The 14,045-nt window shown below is 40.9% G+C and overlaps 1 pseudogene; it reads right to left on the minus strand.

The window, feature by feature from the left end:
• Positions 1 to 3,878: 3,878 nt before the first annotated feature.
• On the minus strand, positions 3,879 to 10,714 carry LOC116700821 (myb/SANT-like DNA-binding domain-containing protein 2; annotated as a pseudogene).
• Positions 10,715 to 14,045: the final 3,331 nt, after the last annotated feature.

Here is a 14,045-nt window from a genome sequence, read left to right on the forward strand (position 1 = left end):
CATTTGGCGAAATAAAACACATTATTGTGACCTAGAGCAAACAGGCCTATCACATATACAACAACAAGGTGTAATGTAATGCTTATTTACAGTATGCATGTGCAATTAATGTAATTGAGTCAGAAATATCAGCACCTACAAGTATAATAAAACAGAATGGCACATGCACTTAATTATTAACTAACTGCCTGGCCAGACAGTTTGATTCATAAAAAAAGGGATATATAAAATGGTCTCTCTCTTTGTTTTGATGTCTGTTAGTGTTTGTTGACGTCTAAAAGATCCAGTTCCAAAGGCTATTTCCTAAAAGCTCAGTGGCACCTTTGAATTATGGTCCAGCCCTCCCATCTGTCACCCTGGTCTCTTTCTTTTTAAATTGATTTTATATTATGCCTTTTAAAGCCAAAGATCAGGTCACAGTGACAAGAAATGAATTTCCACTCGACCAGGTGGGGCGTTTTAGCAAAGCATCTATGGCCATCTCCTGGCCACATGGCTGAATACATCTTCCGGTCCAGCACAACTCATCAGCTATGCAAACTACATCCACTCAAATCACACAATATAATGGTCCACCCATTCATAATTTATTATTCTACAAAGAGTTACATCCTGTCGAGGCATAGTTTATTTTTTTTATTTTAACATTGGAGGCTCCAGTCTGTCACTTGGATAACCAGGACGTTGGTCTCTGCAACTACAGCTTTTAGTCCAATGTACACATTTTAGTTTAGATTACTGAAGACGGCATATTCTGTGTAAATAAGCAGATTTTCCTAAAAGCACAACTGACGGCATTGGCAAACTAGCAATTACGTTTGAATGCCTGTCCATTGGAGATTTGTTGCACAATCTGTCTTGCATCTATCCATATTCAAAGAAAATTGAATTAAAATTCTAAATAGATCGATGTGGAGGACATGATTCATGTGTAATAAAGCCGATTCTAAAGGGCACATGTGAGCTCAACAAACACACACAAGCCTGGTTTCACTGTGTGGCAAATGACAGTGAGTGCCCCATTATTGGTTTTTTCCAACATGTAAAATCACCAGACGGTGACGTCAAAACAACAACATACAAGACATGGTGTCAACCAATAAAATAAAATATCATATTTTATCTTGATATACTGTACCCCTCAAGAACATGGTAAGATGCAAAAGCTGAAATGCTCAAAAACATTTTTTTTTTTTTTTTAAATATATATATATTATAGATAATAAGGTAGATTTCATATACATAGATTCAATATGACTTGTCCACGGTTTGACTCTTCTCTACACGTCCTTTTGCCTGCACATTGCACATAACCTCAGATTCATGTTCAGAAAGAATTTAATTATTAGTCAAGGAGGAGTTAACCCTGCATCTTAGTTGTAGATAAACACCAACGAATATAGAATAACAAGAGGTGAAACTCAATATACTTGTTGTGTGTTCAGTCAAGATGGTGGAGCTGCAGCTTGAACATGGGTTGTGTTGTTTGCTGTCAGTTGCAATGGACCGTTGAAGCTCGCCATCTTGGACTGAACGCAACGCAACGTTATATTATACTCCTTCTATACTATTACTCTATACTCTTTGTCAACACTCATTGGTAAGGACTGGGGCATCGGAGAACCGCTTTGAACTTGGAATCGTTTGAAAATCTGGTTTTGAATCAAATCATCAGTTTCCAATTTACGTGCACAGGTTTCCATGGGCGACCACCTGTACTTCCACATGCCCTTGTGGCAGCCAGAGCATAGTACGGCGCCTAAATTGTTGGGCTTTATGTTATGCTGAATAAAAGCCTGGAAGATTGTAAACCACCATTGAATCACGCCGTTGAGGATCAATACACACCAAATTGAAGGGATCAATTGGGATCAAAATTGTTAAACATCAAAGCGATGCCCAACCTACCCATAAGCATGATTGTGTTTTATCTTAAGAATAGTTGCCTTGAATTACCAGTATGTGGGGAGTGCTGGTAATCCTCACCACAGCGTCTGTCTGTGCTCTACTGATTCCCACAACCCCACAGCTGGCAGTAGAGATGCTCCAAAGTACGGGCATGCAATACATACTTACCAATATAGGCTTAGTGTATACTTCTACACACTCCTGTGTGATATCGGGATTTGTCATTCGGTGACCTGGCACAACAAACACACACAGGTAAATGTACAATCTGGTGATCCACAGCATTTTGAATATCTTACAAAGACAACATTTAATGTTGGTGGAACAGATGCAAGCTTGTGCAGAGCCAAACCTTAAACACCCCAAAACCAGTTCAAGCATTTGAACAGGGCTGGGTTTAAATAGTCATTGACCCCATTCATTGGATCATGTTTGTGAGTGATCAATTGCTGAACAAAATCCCAAATCCGTCCATTAATGTTATGCCTTTCCACCATGCATGTGGTTGAATTAGCCCCCTTTTGGGGTCAATTTACCTGGTGCAATTAAAAGAATAGTTTGAGGGTTACTTTATGCTCTTACAATTACAGCAGAAGATCTCTGTGAATCGTTTTTATATCAAAGCAAAAACTGGTACTGTAACTGAAATGTCCCTAACTAATTTGATATCTGAAATGTAATCACATTTCGAGAGTTGGGAAAAATCATGCTCGCTACCCAGTCCCCAACTGAATGTGCTTAGAGCTATAAACACCATCCAAAAAACATCATCAAGAAGACTGAAACGGATAACAAGATTGTAATGTTGCAAACACACTACAGAACCTACTCCTTTCGGATTCAGCCATGGTAAGCAGTGTCTGTAGGATTACATCAATGTTAATACATGCTGTATTGCTTACCTGCTGCAGAGCTGGTGCTACATGGTTTTGATAAGATATGTGCACTCATTGGTGCTGATTGAAATGGATGGAAGCCACGCCCAACCCCAGTTGGGCTTGGGCACCGAGTGTTTCCACTGCTGGAATAAACTAGTATCCCATTAAGGTTGGGATCAGCAGACGCCTCCCATACGATTTCATCACTATACTTATGCCACGTAAAATACTATTGTGATTTTAAACATACTGCAATAATATATTGTGGTTTATAACTTTTTTTTAACTTCGATTTTTCCCAATTTAAAATTATGTCCCCGAAAGGAAACTTTGTCAACTGTTTTATACAAAAAACCCATTGCCGGTTTGTTCATATCACTCAATTTTGGCTGCAAAACTGGTTGTCAGCAGCCAAACTAATGATACTTGGCGCCTGTGTATTACTACAGTATTGCTCATGGAAAACATCGCATACTCTAGCGTATCAATTTTTTCCCCCTACCCCTAATCACATTGGTCAATACCGAATCCGTTGCTTTTTCTCCCTAATTTGCATGGAAAGCCCCTAGCTGCAGCAGAGTTACACTTTCCGAACATCAGCATGACTATCCGTTCTCTCTTTGATGCTTTCTAATTCGAGGTCCAGACACAACGCACAGCAAAGGCAGTTTAAATAAATACACGCTCTGGTCCCTTGCTGCCTTGTTCGCTACATCCTACTGAGGTAGACAGATGCATACCTGCAGTAGTCTCTTGCCAACCCAGTTCCAGATGAGGCAATTATATCTACACTAAACAAGCAGCAGAAACCTTTATAGTGCACTTCCCTAAAATAATAATAAGTAACTTCTTGGATTGCAGCTCTGTGATACTTAAGCTATGCTCCCATTTTTTACACAATACAGTTACCATTGTGCACCGTCAATCTTTTAAACTTAGAGTCAAATAAAAAACAAAAAATAAAATCAGTTCAATAGAGCTGAAAAGGATGCAAAAATATCCAGACTCTTGCACACATCCATGCTTTCTAACAGACAGAATTGGTCACCTTTCATGTTGCCTGCAGGCTGTAAGGACTTGTTAATTATATCTTTAGTCGATACAATCTGAAACGCTGTGAGTGTAGTTACGACAGCTTCTTTTTGTTTGTATTTCAAGGAATAACTCAGCAGTTTCGAGGCACGTCCAAAGGGAGCCTGCTGAGAGGAAGTCCACTCCACCTCAATGTATTTTATTTAAATAGCAAATCGTTGAGATGAGTCCTCACCTCCCCCCCATTCTGACAGTGTGACGTCGCCCATGGCAGTTCTCCTGCAGGAAACGCGTGATGGCGAGGGTACCCGTGGGACGTGGTGTTTGCCGTAGCCCGAAAGTGCTGGAAGAGACCCTGCTGTATGGTCCTGCCTACCGCTATGCTAGGTAGCAGTACGTGACTTTAGCCCCAGTCTGTACATCTCCTGCCCCCTCTCCATCAGCCGGCTCTGTTCCCCGTTCTCTGAGCACTGAGGGAGGGGATGATGGTCTCACCATCCCCCTGGAAAAGACCTGAGCCGTGTTGTGAAAGAGGACACTGCCTCGTAGCAATAGCGTAGGTCCGTACGCCTTGGGATGTCCCAGGGAGGAGGTAGTGGTAAGTGCCCTTGCCTGCCGCGGCTGCCCTGGACTGGGACACAGGGATCCGTCCACCCCATGGCAGCTCCAGGCAGCGCGCCTCACGATGGTAATGTCCAAAAACTTGTAGTAAGTTCTTCCAGTCATCTTCTGAACTTTGTCATGATGATGCGGCCTCTGGCTTCTCGGGGTTGAATGTACTCGCGGAGCCTCTTTGCCCACGGCACCTGCGAGCTGATTTCGGCGTAGTGTAGCGCACGTCCTCTCGCCAGCGCGGTTGTAGCGCCACGCCAAAGATGGCCAGTTTTGTGGAGGTGCAGCCGGAGAACTCGTCCATGTTGGAAGGCTCCCATTGCAGTGCACCGACTCAAGGATACGCGTCACAGTCTGCATGCATGTCCCTTTTTCTGCAGAGACCCAGATACATATATATGATCTAGTATGAAAACATTTTTCCATTTTATAAAGTGCTAAACAGCAGTGACTCAGACAAATAATACCACCTTGTTGCATGGCTATGGGAGCTACTGTGCTTAAAATACGTCTTTTACCTTTCCTTTTTTCATCAGGTTCATGCATGGAATGTGTAAGTGAACTAACACTCTGGATTGGCACATGGTGGCTGGCTGCAGTAGAGGTTACAAGCCTCGCCCCCTTTTGCAAGTGATGGGGAAACTAAAAAGATTGAAGTACAGATCAAAAATCTATTTCCATGACGGTGTCTGTCATCTTAGGTATTCTTAAGGTTTTTGTCTAAGAATAATTTTGTTTTTTATTGGCTAGTGTTTCGCCTGCCGTCGGCACCCACATGTCTGTTTAATTTGAGTGATGTGGAGACGCAAAGCCGCTGTGCCCTCCGTGTTTGGATGGATAGATACCGGAGGTCCGCCCATTTCCTGAGAGGAGCTGATTGGTGTGTGCATGTAACAGGTTTGTGTTGTATCCAAGGGTGCTGGGAGTATTGTTGTATACAAATTATTTAGAGGAGAGAAGAGTTTGCTTATCGTATATAGTTGTAGTAACTGTCTTTCTTTTAAGGCGTCTCTTTTTTGTTATTTTCGTTTTTGGTTTCCATAGCAACCTCAGCCCTTTTTTCAGTTTGTAGCTCTGTTCTGTTTTGCCTTATTTAAATAAATATCCTTTCATACCAATACTTTTGGTTCTATGTTTAGCACTATGGGGACGTAACAGTAGTGAAACATCATGATTGAGAGATGATTGACATGCGATTGGCGAGCCGGTGTATGGGACAGGACTTTGACCCGCGGCTCCACCGCCCGATCACTACTGACGCAGACTCTGGCTCCAAGATTCAGAATGGCACAATGGAATATTTTGGGCTTCCACTTACAGTGAGTCTTTATAACAGTCTATTTATGCACTCAATATCCCCACAGAAGTCATAGCTAATGTAAAAAAGAGGAATTTCAAAGGGCCTTTGTGTTTCCTTGGGTTCATATATAGGGGCTTTTTTTTTTTTTTAAATGTGTATAACTGTCAGTAACAAATAAATGAGCACTATTAGTGCAGTCTACACCGCGTTATCCTCCTGCAGATTTTGCACCCTCAGCTTAACCAGTGCTATTTTAAAACATGTTTTAACATAATTTTTTGCCTTTCGTCACATCTACTGCAGTCAGATTCACGTGTTCACTTGGAGGTAAACTGCACATGGATAGGCACTGGTAATTGTTAAAACTTCCCTGTTTAAGCCTATAGTCCTGGTTTGGGTGCTAACTCTAGCGGAGGATAACTCGGTGTAGGCAGCACCGATTGGTTTCATTGTCTCGCTAATGTAATGTAAAGTGCTGTATTTATATAGCGCTTTTCCGTCTAACAACTGTCAAAGCGCTTTACTCTACAGGGAACTTCACCATTCACACACATTCTACACTGTGGCGGGCTGCATACAAGGTGCCACCTGCTCATCAGATAAACTTCACACACATACACACTCCGATGCGCAAATCGGGCAAATCGGGGTCAGTGTCTTGCCCAGACACTTCGACAATTGGAAAACCAACTTCAGGGCGGGCTCGACGCACAACCTTCCGATTGGCACGCAACCGCTCTACCACTGACCACAGCCGCCCAGACAGTACTACACTTAAAAAAAAATAACAGGGCACAATCAACCGGAATTCTCTGCTAAACCCCCAACTGTGTGTGTTTTTTTGATTACTTCCCCTAGCCCCCTGTGGAAGTATCAAAAAGACTTCTGACAGACAGCACAGCACAGCACATGGACCACTGGTTTGAGAATTACTTAAGTCTAATCTTTCCAAAGCTATTTGTAAAGATTAGCAAATTCACAACTTACAACACAAGGCTTTATAATCACTTATCAATTTACAAAGAAAGAATTCAACCCTTGTTCTATTTCACTTACTGGAATTTGTCTGTCAGCTCTATTTGAATCTGTAGACTCTCGGTTTTTAGGCACCTGGTTTCTCTGAGAGAAGACAAACACACGTTATTAGTTACATTATTTCCGTTTCTTATTCAATCTTTCCACTCCTTGCAAAGACACTCACCATTCTCCATGTACTCCCTCCTGAAGCTGAGTCCAGCCACCTGTTGCACCAGTCCTCCTGGGAGAAGTCTTCCAGGGTGCGCCATCAGACTCCTCTCCTGATACAGCCCGCTGCTGTTGATCAGCACGGGCACAACTCTGGTGAGTCCCAGCCGCCCGACCAAACACCTCTCCCGCTGCTCTATAGTGTGCCTCTCTTCCGTTTGCCATGCCGTGCTCCTTCACCGGCTGTAGCAGGCCGCAGCGTCTTATGTGGCGGGAGAATAAATGAAGTATACTCAGACACGGTTCCTGCTACTGTCAACTTTGTTGGGGCCGCCCTCCAGTACAGTGACTCACAGAGGAGACATAAAATAACAAGGTATGTTAAGTAAGTACACGATTCGGTAAAACATCGATTTGTTAGGCTCACGATTTGATTCAAAATCATTCTCAAAAATCTTCACGTATGAAATGTAGTTACTTTTCCATGTGATAGTATAAACGCCATTACAAAATGAAAAAAAAATTAAATGACAAAAATAACCTTTGAAATAGATTTTTGGAATTTTTAGATCGATTTTAAAATTGTACAGCTTGATTCATGATGTGAATCTTTTTTTGTTGCACACCGCTAATGATAAGAATAACACTGTATTGTCGTAGGCTGGTATTTGTCCTGCAACACAACTCCAACAATTAAAAGACAAATCTCAGGCATCATAAAAAAACATAAGTCAATATTATTGTGTCAGTGTTTTCCGTAGGTTTGTGGAAGACTTAGGTGCGCATTTGGCGGGGGTTAAAAAAAAAAAGTAATTTTTTAAAATTAAAATTAAATTTCAAATTTGACATCATTGTGGAACATCAGAATCACCAGTCGTGTCAAAATGTTGGTAAAAGATAGAGCAGATGATAGATTACAATCAGAAAACTTAAAGACAAAACTTAATGCAAAAGTCCAACTAAAATCATTAGAGCTCTAAACGTCTTTATGTTTTCGCTGTTTTGGGTGCTTTTTTCCGCATTTCACATTCTTGGCTCCAGTGTGCATCTACCACCTAAAATGACAGCAACAAACCCCGAATATAATAGGGCCTGGTCTTGTAAGAGTGGTCTAATAGGAGCATGGTATTGACAAGGGAACATGATGTTTATATTTTTTATTTCCGACATCTGGGACCCTCTATCCTATAGGAGGCAAGACTCCCCCTCAACACATGGAAGAGTCCAGGGAGATTTTCTCAGCCATATGGGACGATCTTTGCGATATCTCCTCACATTCAATATAACGTTAGCTGGCCACCTACAGCAGTTGTAGGAGCTTTCATTTTGACAGTCATTACTTTTGTCTGGCTGTGGACTGCAATATGTTTTCAGTCGGGATGCATCGTTCGATCTCACGTAGAGCCAATGATATATCGGAGGGCCAATATTAGACGTTTCCGACCTATCGGTATCGCATTTGTAATGGCGATAAGATAAAAAAAAAAAAAAAAAAAAAAAAAAAAAAAATCGAATCATTTATAATGCCAAATAATTATTCTGATGAATGAATATTTAAAAACTAAAATAAAAACGGATGGTCATCCATCTTAGGAGCGTTGGCGTTGCATAGTTTGTCCACCAGAGGACGCTCTACAACTCCCTGTTGGCAACTGATTATTTTTTTGTTATTGTTTTTGTTCAAAGGACTTTAAGTTTTATATCTTAAGTTTGTGTTAACTTAATATGTTGTGATGTTCCTCTGTTCTGTTGTGACAGTTAATTATTTCGATATCTTAGTGAAACTCATAAATTACTACAATTAACTAATGTTAGGGAAAATCTGTTTGTCGGCCGATTTATAGGAATATCAGATTTTTAAATCACCAATATTTGATCGGTCACCAAATCCTTTATCGGTCGGGTCTATCCCGTGCATAGGTATAGGCATCGGCCCCGAGACTGACCTTATTAAGCAATGTGTATGGGCTGGTCATCGATCCACAGTTAAGACTTAATACTACTGTAACTAGTAGAAATCAGCTGCTCTTATTCAGCACTTCCTGTAAGTGCACGTAATAGCCTACACATTAATGTAAAGGCAGTGGAGAGCTTTACTGTGAAACTAGAAATGTTGACAATGCTAGAATCTGTCTTGTATAATCTGTAGGGCTGGGCAATTTATCAATTATATCAATATGTGAGACTAGATATTTCTTAGATTTTGGATATCGTAATAGGAACCAAATGTCTTCCCTGGTTTTAAAGGCTGCATTACAGTATGTGATTACTTTTCTGAACTTACCAGACTGTCCTAGCGTTCTATTATTTTGCCTTACCCCTTAGCATTATATTCACTTTACTGATATTTATTAAAACTCTCCGTGTAATATTTAGTGAATGCACCAGACGTCAACCCTACAATATCGTCGCAATATGATGAAGGTGTTATTTGGTTAAAAATAGCATGATTTTTGAGTTTCTCCACTATCGCCCCTCTGCTCTGATTTTCTGCACTGATTGGAAACAAATGCAAGGTGGAAGCTGCATCAAGATCTATGATGTGTTTAACAATATCAATATTAACAAATCATAAAAAGGAAGAGCTCAGAAACAACTGACTTTGAGAAAATTCCACATAGACATGTTTTAACTAATACTAAGACTCTGAATTGAATTATGGTACTGCATTACAACAAACACTGTTGGAATTTGCCTGGTGAACAATTCAACACAGCATACTCATGATAAACCATCATATAGGCTACATAGGACATATTAAACTACACAAAGAGATTAAATGTGCCTGCCTCAATGGGAATTAACATAGAGTGTGTATATTTATGCCCCCATATTTTAAGAAAGAACATTTATTTATTTCCAATACGTTTTCATTCACAAAAAATTGGCGTCCTTAAAGTTTGGATTTTCCTAAAATCTTCTTTTATTTCTATTTTTAATCAACTTCCTTAAATCAAAAAGCATGGTGTGTGAACTTCTCAAGCCACTGTATTGTATTGGTAGGGGAGACTTCATAGATGAGATTCAGATGTCAACAAGATCATACATAAGAAATATCTCCACTATCACGTGGGTTACTTGATTCTACCCAATGGTAGCCTGTAAGTGTGTTCTAGCCAGGGTTGGAAAGCGCACTTTTTTGGGGGGGGCTAGTGAGTGACATTTAGCACCATTTGCATATTTTCCAGTCATTTAGATGATGGCTGGTGCTAATTTCCATTCCAGTTCTAGCTGGAGCCAGGTCAACAACCTGTGACTGATTTCCTCCTTGCCCTACATGTGGAACATTAAGCCCCAGATCAGCTCGGTCTCAAAACAGCTGCAGAGCTCTTGGTGATGGAGGACGGACATGTAACCTATGTGTCCTCATTATAACCGTATTATTTACCTTCATCCTCTCCCCACTGGACGGGGGTCCTCTCATATCCCAGCTCCGACAGGGCTTGGACACCCCTCGTACATGGCAGGGCCGGGGGCCTTACCGGAGAAGACGGTGCCTGCGACCTCCAGCTGCTGCATCCTCGCCTCCGTCACCTCTCGTTGCCCCAGACCGCAATGAGGGCGTTTGTCTCGAAGGGGTCCACGATCCCTCGGCAAGCCGTGAAGCTGTTGAGGATGAGGCCGCCGTCCGGCCTGCGGTCCCTAGCCCACGTTCAAAGGCGAGAAGCGGTTAGTTCGACGGGATTGGAGTGATTGATTACTGTCACTCAAATCTCGACTCGGGGGATGGCACCTCGGTTTGGGTATCTTTACGGCGTCGATATCTCTGGAGATGCTCCGCGGTACTGGACGCCGCCATGTTGCCTCTTTTGCTAAGGGGAGGGGGAGAGGGAGGGTGACGTTCGGGGCTTTACGCTGGAAGGCATGAAGAAACCGGGCGCGGATCCTAGGGGAGACCATGACCGTTAATATTCAGAGCAATAACACAGTCTGTGGGGAGACGCAAGGTGGATCCTGGAAGACTTTTTAGTTTTACACATTTGAGTGCCTTTGTAGTGTTGTGACTGTAGTTATGTTAGTTGATAATGGTTTGTTATTTTGTGTAATTTTTTGCCTGTTTATTTATATTTAGTGGGCAATAAAGACAGTATTTTTGTAACAAAATGTTTTTTCTGAACATCAATACATTCAAAAACAGATTACACACCATGTGTGTATACACATAGTATTGCAAACAGACCTTAGTGTAGGCCGACTACACAGATATTAACATCTGCCTCAAGTGAACATAAAATAACTATAAAATATAACATATAAATCATAGACACTGTTGTCAACACCACGCAATTACCAAAGACAAAAAAGTTGTGATCAATATCTGAGTGTGTCCCATTTCACAGGGGTTTGTTTTCACCCCTAGCCCTTACCAACTTGGTTCAAGGGCCAAGGCTAGAGGCTAGGGAAAGGGGTAAAGGGTAAGGGTAGTGGAGAAATTGGATTCAGCCGTTGGCTCTCAAACGTCTCTCAACCCAGTCTTTTTGCGCCCTAACATGACAAAGGTGCACCTCAGAGAATTCAATTCAAGTCGATTCAATTCAATTCAGTTCATTCAATGTTTATTTATAGTATCATTTCAAAATGTTACTTGAAGCCATATTTACCATATTACCACATTTTTAGCCAAGTCTGGCTACTCTAAAAGGAATCCTGCTGTTAAGTCAGCTTATTCCAATTCTGCGTGAGACAACACATATCCCAGTGTGTCACTCAGGTAATATCGGACCATTCTGATGTAGGATTTAAAATTAAAGGCTAAAATGTCCAAGTAAAGCTGCATTTGAAATATTTTGGTGGCGTTAAAGCCTATTTTTAGTCTTTTTCAGTCACTCTAAATTTCCCTGTTAAGCCAGCTTCATTCCAATTCGTGGTGTAGACAACATATGTACAGGCTTTTACTCAAGTTATACGGACAATTCTGATGTAGGTTTTTAAATTAAAGCTTAAATGTGCAAGTATAGCTATATTAAAGTCTTTTTTCCAGGCTGTTAAAGCATATTTTTAGTCTTATCATGAGTCTCTAAAAATAATTACGTGTAAGCCTGCTTCATTCCAATCATGTGAGACAGCACATATCCGTTATATCTGTTGACGCCATATTTAGGCGTTTGGCTACTCTAAAACGGAATCCTCCATTTAAGCCACTTCATTTTAACTCTGCGTGAGACGACACATTCCGTTGTGTCACTTTGGTAATATAGGACAATTGTGATATAGGACTTTACAATTAAAGGATTAATGTACAGTATAGCAGATTAAAGTCTTTTTTCAGACTGTTAAAGCCCTATTTTAGTCTTTTTCAGGAGAGTATAAAGTGAAATCGTACTGTTAAGCCTGCTTCATTCCAAGTTTGGTGAGACCAAACATCAAGTGTGTCACTGAGGTAATATTGGACAATGGGATTGTGATTTTAAATTAAAGGAGTAGCCTGAAAAGGAGTAAAAAATTGCCTTACAGCCGAAAAGATTTCAAATATACTATTAATTAGACATTCAAGGCTTTAATCGTAAAACCTACATCGAATGGTCCTAAATTACCTGAGTGACCCATTGGATATGTAGTGTCTAGCCCAGAGTTGTGAAGAACGTGGCTTAACAGTAGGAATCCTTTGAGTGGCCTGAAGGATAGTCAACATAAGTGACCAGATTGCTAAAACAAATCCGGGACATTTTCAGCTCAGAAGCTATTTTTACCTCCAAAAACAAGTAATGTTTGATTTTTGTAAACTCAAAACGGGACACTAGACCTAGAGCTGTTCTTATTAGGGGCTGAGCCCCCCCCCGGTCGGATTCCTAGACCCACCTGCTGCTCTTCCTACTCCACTCCACCACCTCAAGATAGAAAGTCCTAAATTCAGATAGAAAGTCTTAATATTTCAAATAGAAAGTCCTAAAGTTTCAAGATAGAAGTCCTAATATTTCAAGATGAAGTCCTTATAGTCCTAATATTCAAGATAGAAAGTCTTAATATTTCAAGATAGAAGTCGTCAATATTGTACTCATAATGTTGTAATGTTTACTGAACTACTGACAGCTTTTGCTTATGCTCAAGGCTGTTTTTGGCAACAGCTCATTGAGAATCAGATACAACAAAAATACTGAGGACATATTTCCTTTGAACATTGATGCGTATTAAACGAGATCGCTGCAAGTAGTTAATAGGATATTGTCCAGCTTGTATTTACGTTCATAAAAGTGCTTTGTTTAGCTGTCTAAACAGACTCGATTTAATATTCTAGTGTCTGACAACTTATGGAAAGGAAATTCTAAGGAGGTCGACCTTTCTGTTAAAGATTAAGATCCTTTTTAAAACATAAAAGTCCGCGAAATTGCGTTCGCTAAACCCACCAGACTCCATGTAAATAACCTGATTTTAGCAGTCGTAAGTTCTTACGCTTTAAACCTCTCTGAGCACCGCTGGCTCGCTGCCTGGAGCCTGTGTGTGTTGGGTGTGGGCATTATCGGCTACGTTTTTGTCTTTTTCTTTCATGCCAATTTCGGTCTTTCAGTCACAGTGAAACTGGGGACGTTTCGGGACAGATCCAGCCGGGGGACAGGTGCCACAATCGGGGACTGTCCCCGGAAACCGGGACTTCTGGTCCCTACTTTTACAGCCTGAAAAAAGGTCAACATAGCTTACTTTAATCCATTAGATTTTACAATCGTACATCAGAATAATCTGAAATTACCGAGCAGACGCACTGCATAGGTGATACTCCCCCAGACTTGGAATGAAGCTGTATAACTATAATAACGTCAGGATTCCTTTTAGAGTAGCTGAAAACGAGTAAAATATGCTTTAACAGCCTGAAAAAAGTTTAAAGTATACAATTTTATTAGACTTCAAGGCTGTTCAATTTTAAAACTCCAACATCAGAATGCTTTAAAATTACCTGGGAGACACACTAGATAGGTGATGGTCTCCCTCAGACTTGGATGAAGCTGGCATAACGTCTGGATTTAACAGCTTCATTCCAAGTCTGGGGGAGATATCACCTATGCAGTGCGTCTCTCAGGTAATTTCAGATTATTCTGATGTACGATTGTAAAATTAATGGATTAAAAGTAAAGCTATGTTGACTTTTTTTCAGGCTGTAAAAGTAGGGTGACCAGACGTCCCCGGTTTCCGGGGAC

Source organism: Etheostoma spectabile, chromosome 13 (genome assembly GCF_008692095.1).
Source record: "Etheostoma spectabile isolate EspeVRDwgs_2016 chromosome 13, UIUC_Espe_1.0, whole genome shotgun sequence".
Taxonomy (NCBI): domain Eukaryota; kingdom Metazoa; phylum Chordata; class Actinopteri; order Perciformes; family Percidae; genus Etheostoma; species Etheostoma spectabile.